We start from the raw sequence: 26,703 nt of genomic DNA on the forward strand, positions 1-26,703 counted from the left end.
AGTGGCTAGAGACGGGACATCCATACCAGGTCACATCACAGGTATGTTGACATGGTGTGGGGGTTTACACAGTGGTCTGGCCGATGATAACGTTAGAGGCCACTTGATAGCATGAGGCCTCACTGTGTAGCAGTAATACCCTGTCACATTACAGGATGAGAACACACACAGACATACACAGAAACACACAGTAACATGACCACACTCACGTGGTCAACAACACTATAACGCACACTCGATAGTGTTGAGGTGAGGACCCCTGCCTATGTGGTAATCACCCTCACAGTACTGTCACCCACACAACATGACACAGAGAATGAACATGTACAGGTAGCCAGTAAGGCTGAGACCGATGGCATCAACAGGGTAGTAGACTGCATCACCATGAGGGGTTGGTGATCCTGTCTGTTCTGTATGGTAGCATACACCCTCACTCCATGCACCAGACAGCCATACATACACACACACACACACTGTGGAGTCCACAAATGTCATTCACATACGGATAGCTGACATGTGTGTGATACACACACCACCCCTGCCTACGTCATGCTTTCCACACTGCAGTATGTACAGATCTCTACAACAGTGTACAGGGGTGTGTAACAATTGGGATGTATTCCACACCATATGTGGCATATATGGTCATACAAGCAAACACACATGGCAGTACTGTGAATGATACACCTGCTATATGACGATACGTCTGATAGACATGCAGCAGTATTGGCCGAATTATGTGTACCAACGCTACCTTCGGCAATTGTGCTGCTATATGCACACGGGAGGATGTAAGTGTTACAGGTGTCACGTGACTTACAGTCAGTAACATCCGACCGCTGTGTAAGTTTTATGTCTTCACCATCAAGTAACAGTAACATAGCGTACTGTTTGCACATGTAATGGTAGGATGGCTTGTGACACACCTGTGAGCTGTCCTCGGCAAACATCCATCTGCAAAAGTGGATTACCACTTTATGTGCGAACATCCATCCATACCTGATGAACATCCTACCGTACTGTCAGTATTTCACCATATACAGGTGTCAATGATGGGGCTGCATTGCAACTAAATGTTGTAGTTAGGCACAGATGAATTACATACATCAGCTACTGAACATGCATGGTAGCTGCATGCACACCACTACATGCACATGTGTGTTGGTCCTACATGCCTGTCATGTAGCTATGTTTGTATGCATTGCAATTGGTGGACATGTGTGATGACATACATAACACATGGACTTTTGTATGATATGATGTGTGTCATGGGTAACTAGTACAGAGGGAATGTTTCCTCGGTCGACATTGCTACCTCATGTACTGTTAGCATTCAACAGCCACGGACCTGCCTTCCATGTGCATGCATGTGATTGCTGTAGCCACTTCTCTGCATGGAGGACAGCAAAAGCTATGCTATGTACATATGTGTTGTGTGTGTGTGTGTGTGTGTGTGTGTGTGTGTGTGTGTGTGTGTGTGTGTGTGTGTGTGTGTGTGTGGTCCATGCACATATCTACTGCGATTACATGTATGTCATATCCAAATATGTGTGTTCTTTGGTGTACAGTGACAGTCATCTGTCACAGCTGTGTAAGACCCAGGGCTCCTGTTATGTGTAGAGCCAACATGGTTATGTACAGTGGTATCATTGCATTGCATAACACATGATGGAACCCTGTCAGTACATGTGTAGTCTGCACAGTTGCTATAGACCTATGTACAGTCCACTGGTCATGAGTCACACGGTGTTGTGGTAATGTATGGATGTGCATTGCTGGTCCAAGGACATGGTGATGTCTGAGGGCTACATAGTAGAATGCAGTGTTTACCTCTGTGATCTGCACCTGAGACATCTGTGATGTCTCTTGAGTGTGTACTGGTCAGTACATGTGAGTGGCCTTCATGTACGTGGGGACAGTAACATCATACTGTGCCTTTCCATGTTTAGAATCCATGTGCATGCAAGACAGCCCTTTGCTACTGCTAAGTGTGTGAGCATGCCCAGTACGCCGTTGTGTAGATGGACACACAGTACATTCCAAACTGTGCCCTTCCGTGTTTAGAATCCGTGTACTATGCAAGACAGCCCTTTGCAACTGCTAAGTGCATAAGCATGCCCAGTACGCCGTTGTGTAGATGGACACACAGTACATTCCAAACTGTGCCCTTCCATGTTTAGAATCCGTGTGCATGCAAGATAGCCATCGCTTCTACTAAGTGCATGAGCATGCCCAGTACACCGTTGTGTAGATGGACACACAGTACATTCCAAACGGACATGTGATACTAAGTGTGTGAGCATGCCCAGTGACACCTTGTGTCGGTGATGTGCCTCTGTATATGGGCATGGCCATTGACATCCTGTATAGCGATGGTGGTCATCCAGGCAACAGATGTCCATACCCCACATCAGGATGGATGCCTACATTGAACACACTGGTTGACTGTCTTGAGGGGTGTACTGTCTGTGGCATGTCTCGTATCTATGTCGTGTTGTAATAGTGCTCCGTAGATAGACAGTTGTCCCGCTCACACCACTGCCATGTGTTTGTGTATGTCTACCTTGGGACAGTAATATGCTTTTAGACTACTCACTCCCTATACATTCCCTATCGGCATCTTTGCTTTTGCGGATGATGTCATCCACCTAGAAGTATGCCTCTGGGAGTGCTGTGTTCCAGTAATCTCAGTAGCGCATTCTGTAGCTGCGTAATGCTGTAGTGTGATAAGGTAGTTAGGTGTATGTTCTACTCCCAGCCCTGCCAAGTGTGTGTGTGTGTGTGTGTGTGTGTGTGTGTGTGTGTGTGTGTGTGTGTGTGTGTGTGTGTGTGTGTGTGTGCATTTCCAGCTGCCAGGGGACAGAGTAATGCTTTTAGATGGCTCACTCCACATACATTCCCTATCGGTGCCTTTGCCTTTGCGGATGATGTCATCCACCTAGAAGTATGCCTCTGGCAGTGCTGTGTTCCAGTAATCTCAGTAGCACATTCTGTAACTGCGTAATGCTGTAGTGTGATAAGGTAGTTAGGTGTATGTTTGACACCCTGCCAAGTGTGTGTGTGTGTGTGTGTGTGTGTGTGTGTGTGTGTGTGTGTGTGTGTGTGTGTGTGTGTGTGTTTCCGGCTGCCTGGGGACAGAGTGATGCTTTTAGATGTCTCACTCCACATACATTCCCTATCGGCATCTTTGCCTTTGCGGATGATGTTATCCACCTAGAAATATGCCTCTGGGATTGCTATATACCAGTAATCTCGATAGCACGTTCTGTAACTGAGTAATGCTGTAGTGTGATAAGGTAGTTAGGTTTATGTTCGACTCCCAGCCCTGCTGTGTGTGTGTGTTTCCGGCTGCCTGGGGACAGAGTAATGCTTTTAGACGTCTCACTCCACATACATTCCCTATCGGCATCTTTAACTTTGCAGATGATGTTATCCACTTAGAAATATGCCTCTGGGAGTGCTGTGCATCAGTAATCTTGATAGCGCATTCTGTAACTGTGTAATGCTGTAGTGTGATAAGGTAGTTAGGTGTATGTTCAACTCCCAGCCCTGCCAAGTGTGTGTGTGTGTGTTTCCAGCTGCCTGTGGACAGAATAATGCTTTTAGATGGCTCACTCCACATACATTCCCTATTGGCGTCTTTGCCTTTGCGGATGATGTCATCCACCTAGATGTAAGCCTGTGGGAGTGTGGTGATGCTGGAACTCGGTAGAGCGTGCTGTTACTACATAATGCTGTAGTGTGGTAGACTGGACAGGTAGGTGCTCGATTTCAAGGCATGGCAGGTGTGTGTGTTTAGCAGTTATACCGTATGTTTTGGTATATGTGGGTGGCAAGCTGCGGGATGTGTTCGGTGTGTTTTGTTGCTGACCTATATAGTGTCCACAGCCCTCATAGTCTGCCAAGACACTGAGTTGTCAACACATACATTCACCAATAGGTCTGGTGAGTAACTGTCAGCAGCCCTACTCTTACCCTTGATACGGTCTGACCCATGTGACGCAACATAACACACGTGCCTGGATAGTTAACAACACTACATGATGCAGGTGGCACATGTAGTTTCCTTTTCATTCCTGTCTAATGCATTGCTGTCATGTGGTCCGCTGTTGTGATATAAATGCCATATCTACATATGTGCATACATGTATATGTGTGTATGTATATATATATATATATATATATATATATATATATATATATATATATATATATATATATATATATATATATAGATATGTGTGTGTGTGTGTGTGTGTCCATGTATATATGTATACAAATAATATATATGATATATGTAGATGTAGAGGTGGACATAGATGTCAACATATATGTCTGGGAACATCAGCACTATTGAATGTTTGTGCCGGATGATCTGTACGTGATAACCTGGTATCTATGTATATCTGCCATGGCGTGGTGGTAATGCACATTGTCTGTAGTGTGCAGGGCCACAGGTTGTAGTTGTGTAGACACTGGTTATTTTGTTGCTGGGAAGACCATGGGACATTGAATATGGTGATAGTAAGACACCTGTTGCCAGTTGTGTATGGCTCTGAGTGACATGGAGCAGTGGTTATTAATTTGGAAGTTCGGTATGGGTCATATAACTATTCATTAGAAGACTATACTATGCAGATGAGGTTGACTATAGTGTATCACATTTATCACCAGGGTGTGCTGCTGGTCCCTGGAGTGTATGTGTGTAGTCAGCCGGGTGCAGGTCTCAAATACAGTTGACAGCATGGGAGGGTGGTCAGGCATACTGTACATACATTGCAGTAATGTGCCTTGGGAGTGCTCCTGCCTTAGCACACCTAAGCTAGGGGTGTGTCTATACCTGCCTGGTGACATTGAGAGGGATGACAGCAGTGGTGGGGTAATCAGGGTGTACAGGCTGCACGACCAGGTGTTGATCAGCACAATCAGCAGATGACATGGCCAGCCCGCACATGAACAGTACGTTAATGCAAGCAAGCAGCATACACACAGGTTTCGTCCGCACTCTACACCACCGGTGTATACCTGCAGGGACATTTCACGACGCAGTCCAACCAAATGACACGGGCTGCAGCAGGCAACATATACCAGCATGTGCAGGAGGCTGGGGCAGTGAGGATGTGTATGCTGCCGAACAACCCTTACTGGGGTGACATAAGACTTTATAGACCGAGGGTGACTTACCAGGGGTTACATGGGCTGGGGATGTTAGAACACTATGGGGTGGACAGAGACCTCCTACAGCAGCTTGTTGACCTGTGCCTGCCACACCTGACACATCAAACAGGCCAAGGGAAACACATCACAGTGGATACCATGGTATGTGTTGGCCTAGGTGTACTAGCCACAGCTACCTCACACAGCACAACTGGGGATATCATGGGTATCTCACAGGCATCTGCATCCAGAGTATTGCACCAGTTCACAGACACCATATCAACACATGCTAGTGAGCACGTACATGTCCTCAACACACGTGATTAGTAGACCAGCAATATGCATCTGTTCAACCACATGGATGACTACCCTGGGGTACTGGGTGCTATAGCCTGCACACACATACACATTGTAGCACCACCCAGTGAGCAGGGTAGGTCCTACAGTCACTGCAGGGGTATACCCTCCAGCAGCTAAGCCATATGAGATGGCCAGGGCATGAGATTAAATGTGTGTGCTCTCTGCCCTGGAAGCTATGATGTGTCCGATATATGGCTTCTGACACAGGTGTAGCACACCAATGCCAATATGGACATCCCCTACAGTCTCCTAGTGGGGGATGCTGGGTAAACACTGGTGTTGTGGCTGATGACCCCCATCAGCAATGCACACACACCTGAACACTCACACCATACTCAGGCGGATGCACAGGCAAGACATATACTTGTGCATGTGTTTGGGATGCTCAGTTCACAGTTCTGGTATCCAGACACATCCGTTGGAGCTCTGCAGTATTCACAAGCTACATGCATACAAGTTGTTATAATATTTGCTATGCTACACAATCTTATCCTGCAGTAACAGTTGCAGCAGGAACAGCATGGGGCAGGGCCACACAGCCCAACACCACTGCCAAGGCCTGTACAGGCACAGTGTGACTTGGTGAAGGAACTACCTGAGCAGGGCACAGTCGGCGAAAGCCCGTGCACAGTATGACCTGCCCTTGGCAAAGAGGCAACACAAGGCATATGCACTGACACAGTAGGTACCCACAGATTTCCCCTCTCTGACCCGCACACAGTACAATGGATACCAAACATGGCAGTACTTGTGCTTGGCCATGTATAGGAAGTGCACTGTGTGCATCGGACATAGGCAGCACTCCAGCACTGTCCTCAAGTCTGGAATACACCCAGGGTATGCCTATTGACCTAACAAGTGGTAGCTGTATTAGAATGTGTAGTTACCCATTGCTATAGTATGTATGTGAGCATACAAGTGACTGTGGTGGCCAAATGTCAGGGCAGCAGACAGTACACATCCATAGTGGCACCATGACCTCTGTAGCACATACGAGGGTCACAATGGCAGCCTGTAGTACACAGGGTATCCTAACCCACTGCAGATTATGGGCTGACCATCATGTGTGTCCATACAGCCCACACACATTCCATGCAGCTGGACAGATGTGGACCAATACAGACAAATGATATACGGTGGCCTATGGATATGCCCAATGAATGACCCCAACCCCCTAAGACACACACGGACAACAGCAGGCCAGGCAGTTTGATGTAGGTTGTGTAAGCTAGGCCGTCCAACACCACTGTGCTGGTAATTAAAGCTGGGAACTGACGTACCCTGGGTATCCCTCCAATAAGCAATTTAGGTAGGTCCACACACTGACATGGAGTACCCGACATACCAGTACAGTAGCGGCAGATGTGTACAACTGTTGGCTGTGCCCTCCATCAAACCTACACATGTGAGAGTCATGTACACCACCCATGGTGCTGTGTAGGACTGTAGTTGTAGTTCGATGTCCCCCCACGCTATGCAAACATGTAGCAACTGTCAATGCCACATGACCATTAGTTACCCTGCAGACACAGCATGACACCTATCTGTGTAGAATGGAGGGGTCAGCAACACAGTACTATCTGGACATGTGACACATGCAATACAGTTGACCATACTTGGCATGCTCACACACATGATGGCCGACTGGTGACTAGAACTGCCCTGGTGCTGTTCAAAGATCAGACATAGCACATGGACGGAGTTAGTCCAGATTTTAACATTCTACCTGTGTTTACAGACACAGGTGTTTGGGCACCTCTGACCACATTATTGGGTTGGCGCTACATAATTTAGGGCGGGGAGGGGTTCCACTACATAATGCAGGTTGGGGGGGTGGTTTCTACGTGTTTCCCTTCCCATTTGACTATTTCATTCAATTATAGATAAAATGAATATTATTCTGGACATCTGTTATAAATTCACTACAGGTATGCAATAGTCCTGTCAGCAGATGTGAAGTTGGTTGGTGTACTTATGTGTACGAACCTCTGTGATACTTGGGGTCTCGTTTCTACAGTGACAGGGACAAGGCTATGACAACTCAGGGACAATCATGGACACTTCTACCATATTAGTACTATTAACTTGGAACGTGTTGACAGATTTGTAATACTACTAATTTTCTGCAGTTAAATGCATCTATTACTCTTCATTGTTGTAAGTAGTCATTCTCATTCAACACCTTTCCCCCAAAGGTAACTGGCTTTGTGAGTAGTTAAGAGGCTGGCCAGTTATTGTGCAAATGCTCTGACCATTGATAGCGGTGACATTGTCATATGTATAGGTTGGGATGTATTCTGGGGGCTAGGGTTGGCACCTTTTCAAATGGCCAAGACAGGATATTTTCAGAACACACATCAGATTTTACAAGCCGGCACATACCCATGGTCAGTACAAAGGATAGAACTTTACTTATTTGCCTAAATAAAAGCCTATTGTTGTAGCGGTTCAGTTGCTTATTCTGTTTCTTGTAACATTTAGGTATTTTAGATACTGAAATAATTATTTTCTGCAACTATTACATAATGTATGGGACATAATTATGTCCTACAATCCCAGGACATTTGCCATTTATAATGTATTTTGTCAGGACACAACTGTCCAAAGAGGGACTGTCCCTCGCAAAGCGGGACATATGGTAACCCTACTGCAGACACCAGATTATTTGGGCCAACACATTGCCATGGTCAGTGCAGATTTAGAGCATTCATTTGTTTCCTAGCTGTCAGCCTTATACCTTTGGCACTTTTGTTCTTTGCCTGTTTCTTCTACGAATTACGTTTATTCTATCCTGACATGACTGCTTTCGGCAACTGTTACATGCAGCATGGTACATAGTTATTTCCTACAATCACAGGACATTTGGCATTGTATCATTGTTGGTCAGGTCACACTTACACACACATTAATTGTCCCTCACACAGTGGATCAGGGGGTATCCTGTTTACGTTACTGTCTTCATTACCCTTATACCATGTGCCACTATGCGAATGTGTGCAATATATTCTCTCGCTTATTTGTGTCGGGACACGTGAGTCACGGGCAGGTGTTTGATCCTGGGTAGTAGGTTCTGCATGACCATCTAGGGCTGGACAGTCTCATACACCACTACTGCACATTCCAACTTGTGTCCAGATATCTACAGGACTGGACTTCGTGTCTTCATACCCATTCTAATGTTTACACAGGTTACTTATCCCATGAGGGATATCCCAAAAATTGAACAAGACCAAAACAAGATAAATACCGAACATTCTTCTGGTGTTATGAAAATGTGCTGGGGGTTTTACATACAAGGGATACATAGTTTTCATAGGTTCATAGGTTTATACTAGGCTAACTGCCCTAGGGCATTTATAAGCCTAGCCCAAAGTTATGTGGCTTACGCCACCCCTTATGTTAGAAATACTGTGCACATTAGTTTGTTGTGCCTCTGTCCAGTAGTGACACAGAGATGATTCCTGGGGTAAACCTACGATCTCCCATCCACCGGTCAAGATTTCTCTTGAACAGAGCCAGTGAGGGGCTCTGCCTCACATGGAACGGGATTTTATTCCACAGCATGGGGAGTCTCTGGGTGATAAATCTATCCCTCCAGCACGTCCTATTTATATCCGTGCTAAGGTTTAAGTCTCTTGCTCTAGTGGTTTTGGTGGATTTGAATTTTTTGAGGTGGAGCATGTCCATTAATTCCGGGTTGGTCATGGCCTTGTATGTCAGGCACAGGTCACCTCTGAGCAGACGGTATGCAACTGAATAGAGTTGGAGTTTCTTGAGTCTGGCAGCATATGACAGGTTTTGGAGTCCCTTTATCCTTTTGGTGAGGAACTTTTGGGGTCTCTCCAATTGCTGCAGGTGTCGGGTGAGATACATCACGAATGCAGCATTGTACTAGATCATTGGTCTGATAAGTGAAGAGTACAAGGGAACAATGACCTCACTTGATCTGGATGTGAATCCCTTCATGATCAGGTGGGCAATGTAGAAGGTCTTTCGAACCACTTTAGCAATGTGAGCGTCAAACGAGAGGCCAGTGTCAACCTGGGTCCCCAGGTCCCTGATAACCTCTTCTGTGCTTAGTGGGTTGCCACCTATATGGTAGCTTGGGGTTACCTTGTTTTTCCCGAAGGGTATGACTATACACTTTTTTGCGTTTAACTTCAGGCCATGGCTCTGGCACCAGCTATCAGTTTCCGTGAGACCCCTCTGAAGGATGTCTGTGTCCGATGTACTATCCACTATGGCACCCAGTTTGCAGTCATCCGCAAACTTTGTCAGCCATAGTCCTCCTATGTTTGCCTGTACTTCTGAGAAGTAGATGCCGAACAATAGGGGGCCAAGGACTGAGCCCTGTGGGACTCCACTTGTAACCGGCTTGGAGTCTGACATGGCTCCAGCAACTCTAACCCTGTGGGTTCTGTCCTTTAGCCAGTTTGCAACCCATCTTGTGACATATGGGTTTACATTTAAGCTGGTAAGTTTCTCTATAATATCCGAGTGGGGTATTGTGTCGAAAGCTTTTGCAAGGTCAAGGTAGGCTGTATGGACTGCCTTTCCCTCATCAATGGCCTTGGTGACTGTTTCAAAGAAGTAGACCAAGTTCAAAAGGCAAGATCTGCCCTTGACAAAGCCAAACTGAGTTGGGTCCAAGGTCTGCAAGTCCCCTATGTCCTTGTTTATGAGTTCCATTATGATCCTCTCCATAGCTTTGCAGACCAGGCTTGTTAAGCTTATGGGGCGGTAATTACCAGGGTCCATAGAGGCACCACCTTTGTGGAGTGGGACCACAGTTGCCGTACGCCACTCCTTGGGCACATGTCCTGTGGTGAGGCTAAGATTAAACAGCTGCCTTATGTGCGGGTTTAGTTCTTCATTGAGTTCATGTAGCACACAGCCGGGGACCCCATCCGGTCCCATTGATGCTGTGTTTTTAGCTTTAGAGAGCAGCTTTCACCTGCATTTGAGATGTCTGGGAGGCTACTCTCAGTTGGGATAGTTATCTCTCCTTTTGGGGAGAGGGGTGAAGTTTGCTGAACCTGTCTGCCAGTATGTTGGCAATGTCTGTGGGTTCAGTGATTTTTGTATCATTTTGGACTAATTCTGAGCATATCTGGGAGTTTCCACCCAGGTTTCTGACATAGCTGAAGAAGGCCTTATGATTGTCTTTTGAATCTATGGCAATTTTTCTCTCAAAGTTGGCCTTGGATGATTTTATGAGGGATCGTAGTTTCTTACTAGTGCTGATCAAAGATGCCTTCCCTTTTTGGGATTTTGCTCTATCATGTAATAGCTTTCTCCTCTTATTGTAAAGTTTGCTTATGGCTGGGGTCCACCAGACTGGACGTTTGCCCTTGGTGGAAAGAGTCTTGGTTTTATTTGGGATTGCCTGATCCATGCAGTCCTGAAGATGTTCATAGAAGGCATTTGTAAGGGCTTCCGCAGCTTGGGTTGTGGTTTCCATTGGCTCGGGGGCCTTGAAGGATACCACACCTGTCTTGAGTAGTGTGAAGTTTGCTTTAGAGAAGTTCTTCACTGTGGTCTTTTTTGTTTGGGGTGGGGGCGGGATGTGGATTTCTAGTGAGATTAGTTTATGATCTGATCTCACCAATGAGGGATATACTTCCGGTGTGGAGCATTTTGCCCCCATGTTCGTGATGATGAGATCTAGTATATTTTCTCTTCTTGTGGGGACGGTGACTAGTTGTTCCAATCCTGAAACTGCCTAGGGTGACACTACCTACTACATATGCGTAGTGGTCACTATGTGTAGATATGGCTGCACCAAGCCAGTAGGCCAAGTATGGCTGGATTTGGCAGACGTTCAGGTATGGGAGCAGGTTGTGTGCTGTGGAGGGGATGCTGGGTAGTCCATTATGAATCCAGGTGTGTTGCATTTGATATGGCTAGTTCCATCAGGACCAATCTGGGGGTATGTGCCGGTGACATGTCTATACATTTGTATCGCACATTTTAATATTCATATGTTTGTGGGATTTTGTTCTACAGTATGGCCTGTCTGGTTGGATTGCAGATGTGTATACATGATTTTGTGTGTCTTTCTGCTTCCCCCGGTGCTCCCTCATACACCTCCGGTTCATCTATTCTGCAAACGACACAGTGTCGCCTTGGAGGATTATACCACTACCCACCCCCCACACACACACATATTCCTGACACTCCATCATCACTGCTTTGGTTGATGGCCCATGACATGGTCAAGGTAACACATTGCATACCCTACATATGTCAGGTACCTGTATGGTTGTGTGGACTACCCTGCCATGTTTGACTTTCCACATGCTATACCTCATGCACATAGGTACACGCCCATACTTAACTTTCATGATATGGTTGGTATACCCGGGTAATACCTGTTCAACTGTGACACATCCTGACAAGTTTGGCTTGGACCGCTGATGTGCGGATTTTGGCCGACTGTTCTAATCATTGGTAGGATGCCACCTTTTCCTATGTCCAGGATGGGATATATTCCAGACACATATCCGAATGTACTGAACAACATGTACCCACAGTCAATAGTACAGATAATACTGTTCCTTTCAGTCTACATGTTGCCTTATTGTTGTAGCAATTTATATGCTCCTTCTGTTTCGTTTACATGCTTATTCTATTTCCTGTCACATTTGCTATGTGAAATACAGACATACCTATTGTATGTGAGTATTACATGTGTTGTGGGATATAATTCGGTCATATGGTCGCTAGATATGTACATTTATCGTGTTTTTTGTTATGGACACATCTGCCCAGCTGTGTACCCTCCCTCACAATATGGGTCAGCTGGTGACCCTGACCATTGGGCTGGACGTACCTGTTGGCAGTGCGCTAACATATGATGCATTTCACTTCCTCTTGGTATAACTATCTACACTGCGTTGGTCTACGGGCACACGGTTTTCAATGTCATTTGTTCGCGGGATAGGGACCTGTTTTTCCCTACCATGTATTTGTGTTTGCTTCTTCATTTTGTGTTCACAGGAACTGTCTTGCATGCTTTGCATACGTTTCATTATCCACGGACTCTGACAGATGTGATTACTATTGCTTGCAAATTGTTATATGCAAGCATTTAAGGTTGCATATCGACAGCTGACATTTCCACACCTCCGTGTGGAACTTCGACACACCCTATGCACTCACACTCCTTTCCTATGCACGTGGCTGTGGCGGCAGTGCGCCTTCATTAATATGCATTTGGCGCTACTGCGCCATCTTCATGCCACACGGTCGGCGCAAACCTAAAGCCGGCCTTGCACCGAGCTTCATGAATCCCAGGGTATGCTTTTATTTGATATACTGTCTCTATTAGAAAAAGAGGTTAGATCCTGTAACAGATTTCTGCAAACTTTCCTTAGCCCTTCTCTGCTGGAGTCCCACAAGAGTCATTTCTGGGGGTCTGTCTGTCTTTATTAATGAAATCCCCACTTCTATCCCTTTAGGCAAAATATCACGTTATGCAGGCATCATCATGTAGAGAACTGTACCGTCCTTCTGTTCAGTCCAATCTGCCTTTCAATAGCATTAACCATCCATCCATCCATTCTTCCTTGGCTTGCCTAATATAAATTTACTTCAGTTCCCAACAAAAACTTAAACCAGTTCCCCTAGTTGATCAAAACCGTGAATATCAAACTAATAAACATGGTCAAACAATATAAGTACTTTGGCCTAATACTTTCTAAAACAATTTCAAAAATCACATAATGTGGTTGAAAAAGTCACTACACAACTGTCATGGTCATATTCTCTTTCAAACCACATCATCAGAAAAGGAAGAAAAGTTCTTGTTAAGAAAGTATTTATCCCACAGCTAGCACATGCCGTACAAATTACTACCCTTAAATTTGCATGGAAGTATTATAAAATATAAACAATTAACACAATGTGTAGTAGTTCACCTCATCTCAGACATCATTATCTCACCCTGCAAAACATAAACTGAATGCCAGTCATAGCCCATTCAACAATCCTTCTCTCCACCTTTACTTTAAAAAAAATATTAAGCAGTTCTTTCTGCTATCACTTAGAAGTGAACTTCAAATAAATTCCTCACCCTGCTCTCTCAGAAGCCACACACTAATTCTAATCTATCCCCATTTTGTCCTTGGCACTAGTGAAGTCCTTCAATCAAATTGTCCCTGCTAACTGGAATCATCTCTCAGAACAACTGTGGCAACATATGAGGTATGAACAGTTCAAGAAAGGACTAATAATACACCTAAATAGATAAGGATTTCCACCTCCCAGCTATAGCTCCTCCATCTTGTTCCTTTATTTACACATATTTATTTATTTATTTGTCCTTTGTTTACTGGGTTAGTCCACTGGGCTGGCAGCCCATTTTCAATGGAGACCCGAGGAGAAAAGCTCTGCAAAAACAGGATAAAAAAGATGATGCCAAAAACAATAATATACATATATTATAACAAAACCAAGTTACATTGCAAGTTAAAAACATAAAAAAGGCCAAGATAAAAAGACGTGAATAACCACATTAATGCATTGCAGATAATCATTAAAAGTATCAACAAAGCTCCAGAAACACGATAAAAAAGATGATGCCAAAAAACAATAATACACATATATCATAACCATACCACGTTACATTGCAAGTTTAGGAACATTAAAAAGGACAAGATAAAGAGACGTGAGTAACAACATTAATGCCTTGTAGAAATCATTAAAAGCATGCATTTTGTGCATGAACAACAATAAAGTGATAGAGGTTGAGCTGGTGGAACAAAATAGAAGAATAGTAAGAGTGGTGTAGAGCAGAGTGAACAATAACTGAAGAGACAGAGAATAGCAAAGAGTGTCAGTTGGGTCTGTTATAGTGGGTGGTGTCGAAGGAGAGGTGGTAAAGCTAGAGTGGAGACAAAGAAATGAGGAGGAAAGAGCTGGGGTGGCCAGGGAAATAAGAAGTAAAATAGGTAGGCAAAGTTTGGGAGGAAATTTCAATTTTTAAGAGTGCTCAGTGGTGTAGCTATGGATTCACAGGACTGCAAGTATATATAATGTATGAATGGAATAGTTCTGGGGTGGTAGTGGCAGATTAGGTGGGGTGGTGACAGTTGCAGGAGGGACAGTTGGCTAAGTATTTTTTCAGTTCTTTTTGGTGATAATAATGAATATTGGATATGTCATATGTTAGATGGGAGTTTGTTCCAGGTTTGAGATATGGAGCATTTATAAAGTAACCTGCCTATAGTTTTTTTGGACTTGTAGGTGTTCAGTAGTGCTTGGCCAGTGCTACAGAGAGATCATGCAGGTTTGTACAGGGATAGGAAGGTAGACAAGGAGGGACAGTTTTCAGGTTTGTAGAAAAGATAATGTGCAATTTGTAGCTGTGAATGTTGGAGTAGTTGTGGGAAGTTGAGCCATTGAAGTTTTTTTTTTTTTTAGTGCAAGGCAGTGATGGGATTTGTAGAGCAGATTACAGGCAAATCTGGGTATCTGGTTCTCAGTTTGATGTAGTTTGGTTAGCAGATTTACTTGAATGTGTGTAAAAATAGGAGAAGCATAGAGTAGGCAGGAGAGAAGATAGGCTTGTGCAAGAGAGGTCCTAGTGGTGTTAGTTAAGACTTGTTTTTGTCTATACAGCAAACCTACTTTGTGCTTGGTCTTTTTGATGGATTGTAGGATGTGATGGTCAAATTTCAGTTGGTCACCAATAATGATTCCTAGACATTTTGTAGTGGAGTCTGCACAGATATTGGTGTTGTCAAGAGGAGACTGAAAGAAGCTTTAAGATAGGATAAAGATTTTACAAAGAAAAGGAGGAGTTTGATTTTCTTTGTGTTAAGGATTAGTTGGTTGTCAGTTATCCAGTGTTCAATGATATTAAAGGAAGTCTGGTTACTGAATCTGAAGACATATGCAACAAATCCTGTAGATTCTTATAATAAAACAGAAAGCATTTCCTCTATTTTAAATTTGTAAATATAGCTTATAATTTTGTCGACATGTAGTAGTGGTATATCTTTCACATGAGTTAATTAATGACTGTATTCTCTCTACAAATGATAACCTTTTCTAGTTCTTTACCTGCTTCTTTCAAAACGTTCTGCTTTCTCCAGTTCTCAACTTTTTCATTTCCCTACTCCTACTTTTCCGTTCAGGATATAATTTATTTACATGAATCCTTATTGCTCTAAATAGTTTTAGATTGTTGGACAAAATATTTTCGACTGTGTAAAAGTTGTATATCCAAACTGTGTATATCTGTGTAATCCTTGAAACTGGGTATTTGAATCATTTGCTTTCACTCCTGTGATTTCTGTAGGTCATGGCAAAAAAGTGCCAAAAGACCACCCCAACCACACAGCCAAAAATAAATATAATAAACAATAATCACAGATGAGGCATTTTATAAAAAGACTGAGAAATTCTGAAACATTGTTATTCCTGTTGCTCCACCCACATGGAGGAAGGCTGTCCTTATATCCTGTTCACTCTGTCCCAATATGTGCATTTATGTCACCCACTATCAACACCAATTCATGTTGTCCTGCTTTATCTAGAATGCCCTTTAACCGCTGTCTGAATGCACTCTTTTGCTCATTATCACAAGCAATCACAACAGGAATAAGGAAGGAGAGGCCATTCTAGACTTCTGATTGGCAAATGGCTTGATAGTAGCCAACAAATGATTCAAAAAGAGAGGCAGCCACAAGATCACCTATAAGAGTGGCTAACATGCAACTCAGGTAGACTTTCTCCTAGTAAGGAAAGGGCACTGTGGTAGAATAAGCAATTTTAAAGTCATTCCCAGTGAAACAATTGGTCCACACCATAAACCACTGGTTGCCACAATCAGCTGCAAGCAGTGGTCTGAGAAGGTTCTAAGGTCACCAGTGATTATGCTGAAGACCTGGAAGTTGAGTTATAGACAAAGTGCAACAGTTCAAGGAATTACTTAGAGCTCTAGCACCTCAAGAAGAAGACAAATTAGGTTGAGTTGAAGAAGAATGGCAGTGCCTCTAAACAGCATATGAAAGGACTACAGAAAAGGTATGTGTCCCAGCCAGGTAAGGATACAAGGTACATAAGGAAAGTTGGTGGTGGAATGCAGAGATTGAAGAAGATATCAAAAAGAAAGGAGTGTGGGAAATTGTAGGAGGCAGAAAACATGGATCAGGCTAAGAAGGAATACTGGTTGGCTAAAAAACAGCCTAAGAAAGAAGCTGCAATAGCAAAGAACAAGGCATTAGAGGCACTCTTCCAGCTTCTGGAAGTCACAGCACTAAGAAAAATGAAGTTGGGAGCATGGCCAAGATGCCAGTCTGATAGCAGCAGAAATCCATAGCTCTGCTTATATTTTAATATCCTGTCAGGAAATATACTTTCATTTTTAGAAAAATCTAACTAAAGGTATACTCAAAGTTAGATTAACATAGACTCTTAATATTTTCTAAAAATTAATGCATAGTCAAGAGAATATTTTAATTATTCCTGGCAAGAAGTTTTCTACTGGAGATCTAAAGATGATAAATCGAAGAACCCAAAGCAGGAGAGTGCATTGAAGAAAGAATTACATCTTATAATAAGAAACATTCAAGAACTGTCACTAAAATGGGCAAATTCAAAAACAAAATAGATATTATCAAACAAGAATGCAGTAAACAACTGGAACTTCTAAATGGAATAGGAAAAAAAACTATCTGAGCAGATTCTTGCCTTAGAGGAAACAGTAACTGAACAAGATACTAGAGTGACAGAAAATGAACATCACAATGAATTTCTTCTGAACCAAAACACCAGGCTGATTGAGAAACTGGAAGACCTTGAAAGTAGCTCAAGGAGGAATAACATAAGAATATATGAAATTCCTGAGAAAGAAGAAGGTGCTAACATGATTCAATTCCTTAATAAGTGGCTTTCATCAGCACTAAACATGCCTTAATCCCTCTCTTTTGGAATTGAGAGGGCTCATCAGTCCCTGGCAAATCTAGCTCCATCTCTGAGTTCATCTAACCCCAGGTCTATAATACTTAGATTTCTTTCCTCACAAGACAAGGACTTAGAGCTGAAATCAGCTTGGACTAATTCCACTATCAAGATGGGTGAAAAAGTTATTTGCTTTGATGACTACACCTCTACAGTCATATCCAGAAGAAAGGAATGTGTTCCTCTAATTAAGTCCTTGAAAAAAAGCCAATATTAAATCTCAAATTCTTTTTCCTGCAAGAATAAAAATCACCTTGCCAGAGGAGTGAAGATCTTTGATTCCCTACAAGAAGCAGTAGAAGTTATCCAAAAGAAGAAAATACTGTCAGACATAGAAGAAATGGAATGGCCATCCCAGAGTCTGAAGAGGCAGGAAACAAAAAAATGGATTGTTTGTGAAGGAAGGAGCAAACAAAACTAATAAACTAAAGGATGAATGAATAAATTCCTTCTAACTTTAAATGCTTTGTTTTATGAATCATAATATATTTGATTCTGGAAAGTCTCTATGCTGTAAGGTAATGTGAATCATTTTTATAAGTAACTTTCTCTTTTCCTTTCTATATCTACTTCTTATAATTACATATAGTACTAAGTATTTAAATAACATTCTCTCTCTCTCTTCTTTCTTCCTATTCTTTTTTGTTACCAATGTTCCTTTTCTCTCTTTTCCCCATTATAAGTACTTTGCATACTTTTCTTTTTAAATAACTACAAATGATGCATGTCTTCTAATTCTTCAGTAATAGTACAATTTGACTTAATAACAAAGTGCATTTTTTTCTAGTGGGTCAGTGGTGGGGTAACAAGGTGTTTCTGATTAATGTTTCTAACTAGATGTTTTAGACTCTTGCTTAGATACATTTAAACATTAATGCAGTACATTTGTACATTAATGGTGTTTTATAGATAGCTAAATATAAGATATTATCCTCCATATTATATTATTATCTAATTATTAGGTTTCTTGCGTTTCTTTTTTATATCATTTTTTATACTGCTGTGTCTCCCTGACCCCAGTTGCTAGCATTGGGTATTACAGCCTTTTCAACAGCATATTAATGTTGTATTACTCTGTAACATTCTACTGTTGTTGCTTTTATCTAAATTTAATATTTGCTCAAGCGTAGCAGCTTTTTAACTATTTTGCATTGTAGAGAGAGAACTTACAAAGTAATCTGAGTAATCTGATGCTATACATGCTCTTTGTTTCATTATAAAGTTTTTTTTAAACCGTTATATTGCCTTTTTAATCTCTCTCCCACAGGCTGCTAAACAAAAGTCTGCTAAGTTACAAAGTACTTGCTACAAACTCTGAGCACTTTACACAGCTAGAGCACTGTAAGACTTGAATATAAAATCCAATTCTGCAAATATAGTCTTACAGTCCTTAAATGGGCTAAAAATAAGTAGTAAATACAGTAAAAGCACTACGACCATACTACTAAAAATCTGGTTAAATATTGTAAGCATGGCGTTACAGTTAGCACAGTTTTCTACTGTTTTCTTGTTTTTCAGTCTAAAGGGCATAAAGGTTTAACTAAAATTAGCTTTATTCCTTTTCTTCTTGGTTTATATCTTAGCAAAAGAATTTAAATTATCAGGATTATCCCTTCATAAGTTCCCCCATCTCGTGCCCCTAAACCCGCGCGTTTGCCCTATCTTCCACCCACCCCAGTACCCTACATTTATGGACAAGCTCCACCTCATTTAGTTATTAACATCCCCCTCCACATAATCTCAAAAATGTTTCCCTCCCTTTCCTCCACCACAATTATTAAAATTGTATTAGAAGTCCACAAAATGTGATTATTTCTTAAATAGCATCCTATTAAAAAATACATCTCTTGAAGCTAGCTTATACCATATTAGTAAATATGAGAACCAAATCTAATGGGTTACCTATATAAAAGAAACAAACAGCATTATTAGGGTCTACCTGCTCAAACCAACTACACTACCCTACCCCCAAACCTTTTAAAAAAACAATCATCATAAAATCAATCAAATGAAAGTCTCAACACTAAAACTAAAAACAAGCCAATCAGAATATCATACTAAATATCTCAAAAAAAATTAAGTGCATCTATAAAAAAAACCTCAAATCCCAGAAAATAGTACTACCCCAATCCTGGATATCAACAAACCCTCACTCCTGAATATATCTACTAATACATCATCCATAACCTATTTTTTTTTTTCAAGCAACCCCAATTGTCATGTCAAGCTCATAATCACTTACCTACCAGATATAATGTGTCTACCTGAAACATGATAAAAGCCAGACATAAACATGGCCTAATCCAGACATGAAGATATAAATATACACATCCCACCTAGATATAAAAATAAAACAATGAAGAAACAAAAAATTAAAACTACTGATTGCAACACACTTTTAAAGATACAAACACGTGAAATTAAAACCAAAAAAATTCACTTATTAAAACATGCTGAGCATAACCTCAAAAAATTAACTGATCCTATTAAAAGTATTAACCTTATGGTTTTTATATACAAAACCTAGAAGTTAAAAGATATACTAATATGGCTAAACTGGCTAATGAATAGCTATCCACAATTTGTATTAATATGGTACTTGGTAATGAAACTCTAACTATGCTCTAATGATAGTAACCATCTATCTTCCTTCATGGTGACTCTGAAACTATTACTACATCCACCAGAATGGGACACTCTAAACAAAAAATTCTTGACTGGATCCTTATATCAATCAGAGCCCACATTAATGGATCCTTATAAACAATCACCTAGGTACATATATTCCACCACCCTACCAGACCACTCCACTAAAAAATAAACCAGACCTCTTTAGATCCTAAAAAACAAAAACTCTTAAAAAACATAAAATTTAAAAAAATCTAAAAAAAACTTGGACTCCACTCAAATATCTTCCCTAGATGAATCCCTAGATGGACTACAATACACCTATCAATACTAGAGACCTACCCATCCCCCAAGAGATACCAAAAAACAAAACAAAAAAAACTAAAAAAAATAATCAAGCCTTGCAAACTCAAAAATCAAACTAGAAAAAAAAAAAATAAATAAGAAAAAAATAAAAAAAAACCAAATCAAAACTAGACCTGGCTAGACTCCCAGCGAAAAAAAAACAAGAAGTAGCAGACAAAAAAAAAAAAGTAACTTTTTTTGAAAAAAGCACCATAATAACCCTCAGAACTTTATTGGACAGGCTTGAATAAGCACCCTTCTCCCAGGTAAAATCACATCTCCACTCTCCACTCCTGGAGATGCATAAAATGGAAAAAGACCCATATAAATAGCCAATACCTTCAATATTACACACATCAACATTATCAAAACCAAATAACTATATCTCTTGTAACCAAACCGATCATGGATACATTACCACAACCTGTAAAGACCTTTTTCCTAAAAAAAGGGTGTCCCTACAAATAAGAGCCCTTTTACAGAAACTTTAGCCATCTACCCCTCTGCAGATCTACTCCCAGCAATACCTTCAAAAAAAAAGCTGCAAGATGAGCCTATCCAGTTTCTATCTCATTAATCGAACTTTCTAATCGAAATAGTAGTCAATTTTACATAAAATATAATGTTATACCACTCTACCACTCAGGGACAGCCACTGAATTATGAATTATCTAACCCATAAGTTAATGTCCCCATTAGCCAAAGTATGGAAAGATGGTATGCACAACAGCTACCACTATCTTATCATAACAACCTCCTAGCCAACTCAACTCCCAGCATGGTTTCAGACCCAAACACAGTACCAACTGCCCTTCTCTCCTTCTTTGACACAAACCATAAATAATAATTGACAGAAAAAGTGTCTCTGCCTTGTTCTCCTACCTCTCACAGAAACAACAAAGCAGTATTGGAATACTCTCTCCACTTTACTTACTACCAACCATTTGGGGTCCCTCAAGGGTCAGATTATTTTGGCCACTTCTCGGTCTTCGTCTTCATTAATGACCTCATGCAGTCATTCCACCACCTGTATATCAATATTGCGGACGACTCAGACAGACTACTAAAAAAAAAACAAAACTGCTTCACCAAAAGTGGCTTGGGGCGGGAGTTAAGTTAAAATCCTAAAAAAAAAAAAAATTATAATCTTTCAAACAAAACTCATAAAAAATCATTTATTGATCTCTCTCTAATCCAAAAAAATGGTACTATCATCTCCCCAGACCCCACACGAAATTGCTAGCAAAAAGATAGCTATATAGAATATATAAAAAAAAACTAACACCACCAAACTACTAAACCCATTGCCGAACATATTTGCTCTCCACCCTTCTTTATTCATCTGAACAAAACCATTGATAAAAAAACTATCAGCTCATATAATCATATATAGCTAGATTTTTACTTAGAACTCCACAGGGACCATCATTGCACCAACTTAAAAACCTAAATAAATAAAATAATAAATATATATATATATATATATATATATATAATATATATATATATATATACATATATATATATGAAATAGAACTTCCAAAACAGCTATATATATATATATATATATATATATATATATATATATATATATATATATATATTTATTTATTTATATACTAGGTTTGGTTTCTCTCTCTCGTTCTCTCTCTCTGGCCTGGTTAACTGGTGGGTAAATGGTTGAAATGTTATAATATGATTTCTGATTTGAGGCAGCTGTTGTTACTTCTAAATAGCTGTTTTTATATGAAATGGTTATTTTTTTCATGCTGTTGATGTTTTGTGAGGAAACTGGTGGTCTGTGTGACTGTTCTCATTGTGGAGATTCATGACATGCACTAACAAGGCAGCTTGAGTGTTTTTTTTTTCTTTCTGAAACTCTAAAAGCTTCAATATCTGAATTTCCCACCAAAAATGCTTTTTTCTTCACTAGAGACAACTTGTGTTGTGCATGAGCCTATTTAGATACTTTTTAACACGTTTATGAACCTGCAGCTTGTGGAAACAACAGTGATGACCACGTGACCTTTTGAACTTGTTAAATGATTGTTCTTAGAATTCATTTCTCTTGAAATTCTATTCACTAGATACTTTAAATGGTAAATAACCAGTTCTGATAAAAGTGTTTAACTCATTTGAAAATGCCTATGTTCTCTTATAGATGCATACATTCTGCAGATTCAGTGACACTATTAGTAACTAAATGACATCAAGTGAACTTGCAGCTGCATTAAAAAACTCATTATGCATATTAACATCAGACTTATGTTATATAACTAAACCTTTAGTAACTAAACAGAGGGTTGTGAGGCCTCTTTTTTTCCTCTCTCTCTCCTTCCTGATGAAAAACATCAACATAGAAATTGTTAATACATATGAGTAATATGTGTATAATTGCAAAATATAATAGTTATGTTGTAATACATGTCAGAACTAAGTGAAAGAAAAATTTTGGAGTGAGTTGGAAGAAGTGGTGATGACTGTACTCAAGGGTGAGAGAGTGGTGATTGGAGCAGATTTCAATGGGCTTGTTGGGGAAGGGAACAGAGGGGATGAGGAAGTGATGGGTAGGTATGCTGTTAACCAAAGAAATGCAGAAGGTCAGATGGTAGTGTATTTTGTGAAAAGGATGGACATGGCTGTGGTGAATACATATTTTAACAAGAGGGAGGAACATAGGGTGACATACAAGAGTGGAGAAAGATGCACAAATGTGGATTATATCCTATGCAGGTGGGACAGTTTGAAAGAGACTGGGGACTGTAAAGTGGTGACAGGGTAAAGTGTAGTTAGGCAGCATAAAATGGTGGTCTGTAGGATGAAGTTGGTGATCAAGAAGAGGAGGAGGACTGTGAGGGCAGCACCAAGGATCAAATTGTGGAAATTGAAAAAGGATGATTGTGAGTTGGAGTTCAGGGAAGAGTTAAGACAGGCACTGGGTGGCAGTGAAGAGTTACCAAATAGCTGGGTATCTACAGCAGAGCAATTAAGGGAGATGGCTAGAAAAGTGCTTGGTGTGACATCTGGACAGAGGAAGGAGGACAAGAAGACCTGGTGATGGAATGAGGAACTGCAGGAGAGTATACGGAGAAAGTGGTTGGCAAAAAGAAGTGGAATTGTCAGAGAGATTAAGAAAGAAGACAGGAGTATAAGGAGATGAGATGCATGGCAAAGAGAGAGGTGGCAAAGTCTAAGGATAAGGCGTATGAAGAGTTGTATGAAAGGTTGAACACTAAGGAGGGAGTAAAGGACCTGTACTGATTGGCTAGACAGAGAGACAGAGCTAGGAAAGATGTGCAGCAGGTAAGAGTGATAAAGGATAATGAGGGAAACATACTCACAAGCAAGGAGAGTGTGTTGAGGAGATGGAAATAATACTTTGAAGGGCTGATAAATGAAGAGAATGAGAGAGAGAGAAGGCTGAATAATGTGGAGATAGTGAATCAGGAAATGCAATGGATTAGCAAGGAGAAAGTAAGGATAGCTATGAAGAGGATGAAGAATGGAAAAGTCGTTGGTCCAGATGACATAATTGTGGAAGCATGGAGGTGTTTAGGAGAAATGGCAATGGAGTTTTTAACCAGATTTTTTAATGACATTTTGAAAAGTTAGAGGATGCCTGAGGAGTGGTGAAAAGGTTTTTTGGTACCTATCTTTAAGAATAAAGGTGATGTGCAGAGCTGTAGTAACTACAGAGGGATAAAAACTGATCAGTCACAGCATGAAGTTGTGAGAAAGAGTAGTGGAAGCTAGGTTAAGAAGGGAGGTGATGATCAGTGATCAGCAGAATGGTTTCATGCCAGGAAAGAGCACTACAGATGCAATGTTTGATCTGAAAGTGTTGATGGAGAAGTACAGAGAAGGTCAGAAGGAGTTGCATTGTGTCTTTGTGGTCTTAGAGAAAGCATAAGACAGGGTGCACAGAGAGGAGTTGTGGTATTGTTTGAGGAAATTGTGAGTGGCAGATAAGTATGTAAGAGTGGTACAGGATATGTACGAGGGTAGTGTGACAGTGGTGAGGTCTGCAGTGGGGTGATGGATGCATTTAAGGTGGGGGTGGGATTACATCAAGGATCAGCTCTGAGCCCTTTCTTATTTGCAATGGTGATGGACAGGTTGACAGACAAGATCAGACAGAAGTCCCTATGGACTATAATGTTTGCAGATGACATTGTGATCTGTAGTGAGAGTAGAGAGCAGGTTGAGGAGACCCTGGAGAGGTAGAGATATGCTCTAGAGAGGAAAGAAATGAAGGTCAGCAGGACTAAGACAGAATATATGTGTGTGAATGAGAGGGAGGATAGAGGAATGGTGAGGATGCAGGGAGTAGAGTTGGCAAAGGTGGATGAGTTTAAATACTTGGGATCAACAGTTCAGAGTAATAGAAAGTATGGAAGAGAGGTGAAGAAGAGAGTATAGGCAGGATGGAGGGGGTGGAGAAAAGTGTCAGGAGTGATTTGTGACAGACGAGTACCAGTAGAGTGAAAGGGAAGGTCTCCAAGAGGGTAGTGAGCCCTGCTATGTTAAATGGGTTGGCGACAGTGACATTGACAAAAAGGCAGGAGTCAGAGCTGGCCGTGGTTAAGTTAAAAATGTTAAGATTTGCACTGGGTGTGATGAGAATGGACAGGATTAGGAATAACTATATTAGATGGTCAGTCCAGGTTGGATGGTTTGGAGACAAAACTAGAGAGGTGAGATTATGTTGGTTTGGACATGTGCTGAAGAGGGATGCTCATTTTATTAGGAAAAGGATGCTAAGGATGAAGCTGCCAGGTAAGAGGAAAAGAGGAAGGCCTAAGTTAAGGTTTATGGCTGTGGTGAGAGAAGACATGCAGGTGGTTGATGTAACACAGAAAGATGCAGAGGAGAGGAAGAAATGGAAACAGATGATTTATTTATTTTATTTATTTATTTATTTAACATTTGTTGACCGGGAATGTCTGACTAGGTTCCACAGATCCTGTTTTCAGCAGAGGCCTATGGAGAAATGCTCCAGAAGCATGTCTTTAGACATACTTTGATCCACTGTGGCATCCCCTAATGGGAACAGCCAAAAGAAAAAGAAGTTGTACTAAGTGTTTTATACATATATATATATATATATATATATATATATATATATATATATATATATATATATATATATATATATATATATATATATATATATATATATATATATATATATATATTTTCAACAGATTTGTACATGAAAAATGTTAGATAGATGACTGACAAAATGGTTAAATTATCTGATGTTTTTTGAAAAGTCTTGGAAATAATGGCAATCTTCTTAACCTTCAGCTTCTAATGTTTATACAGACGTTGATCTCATGTGTATTTCTGGCATATCCACATATTAGAGGTGCTATTATCATATGTGACATATTGATATAGCTTCAGATATATTGGACACTCTCATTCCATGGATTCAGATTTCTTTAGTTACTTTCATAATGCTTTTCTTTTTTGTTTTTATACTATATTCTAAGCAAAGATGGATAATTTGTGTTGTTTGGTATTGGAGAGGTGGTGGATGGATGGTTTACTTAAGTTTTTAACTAAACCAAAAACTTTAAGTTTCATGTATGTGTTTGTAAATAGTTTTGGGTTTTTGAAAGTAGTGCTTAATACACATTATGCTTCCATGATAAGTAAGTTTTCAGTAGATTTCAAGTCAACACAAAAGAGAGGTTTTTCAGTTAGTAATAACATGCACATCATAGTCAATGGCTTATAAATGTTTATCATTAAATATTAATGGTTTGAACAATAATGTCAAAAGAGCTGGTTTGCTTAAATATATAAAAATGCTTAAAGCCCAGATCATATTTTTTTTACAGGAAATCCATCTACTAAAAAAAAGATCTACAAAAATACTCATTCAATGGCTATAACATTTTGGCTGATTCATGGTTTAAGACTAGGAGAAGGGGCACTCTTATTCTATGGAAAAATACTTATACTATGCCAAGAATTATAGATACAATTTCAGATAAAGATGGGCTGCTAAGCATGGCTATTTTGGAAATCAATAGGAAGTATACTTTGATTAATACATACTGGATACCAGGACTGAGTACTAAATATGCTGACAAATATCTGAACCTGATTACTTTAAATGCAAAAGGGGAAATTATAGCAACAGGTGATTTTAATTGCCTATTATCAGGCAATGATACTTTTAAAAACGGTAAAAGAAAACTAACATCTCAAGCCAAGAAGTTAAATGACTTTACAAAC

This window comes from Protopterus annectens, chromosome 4.part0, assembly GCF_019279795.1.
Source record: "Protopterus annectens isolate FY-2018-M chromosome 4.part0, PAN1.0, whole genome shotgun sequence".
Taxonomy (NCBI): domain Eukaryota; kingdom Metazoa; phylum Chordata; order Ceratodontiformes; family Protopteridae; genus Protopterus; species Protopterus annectens.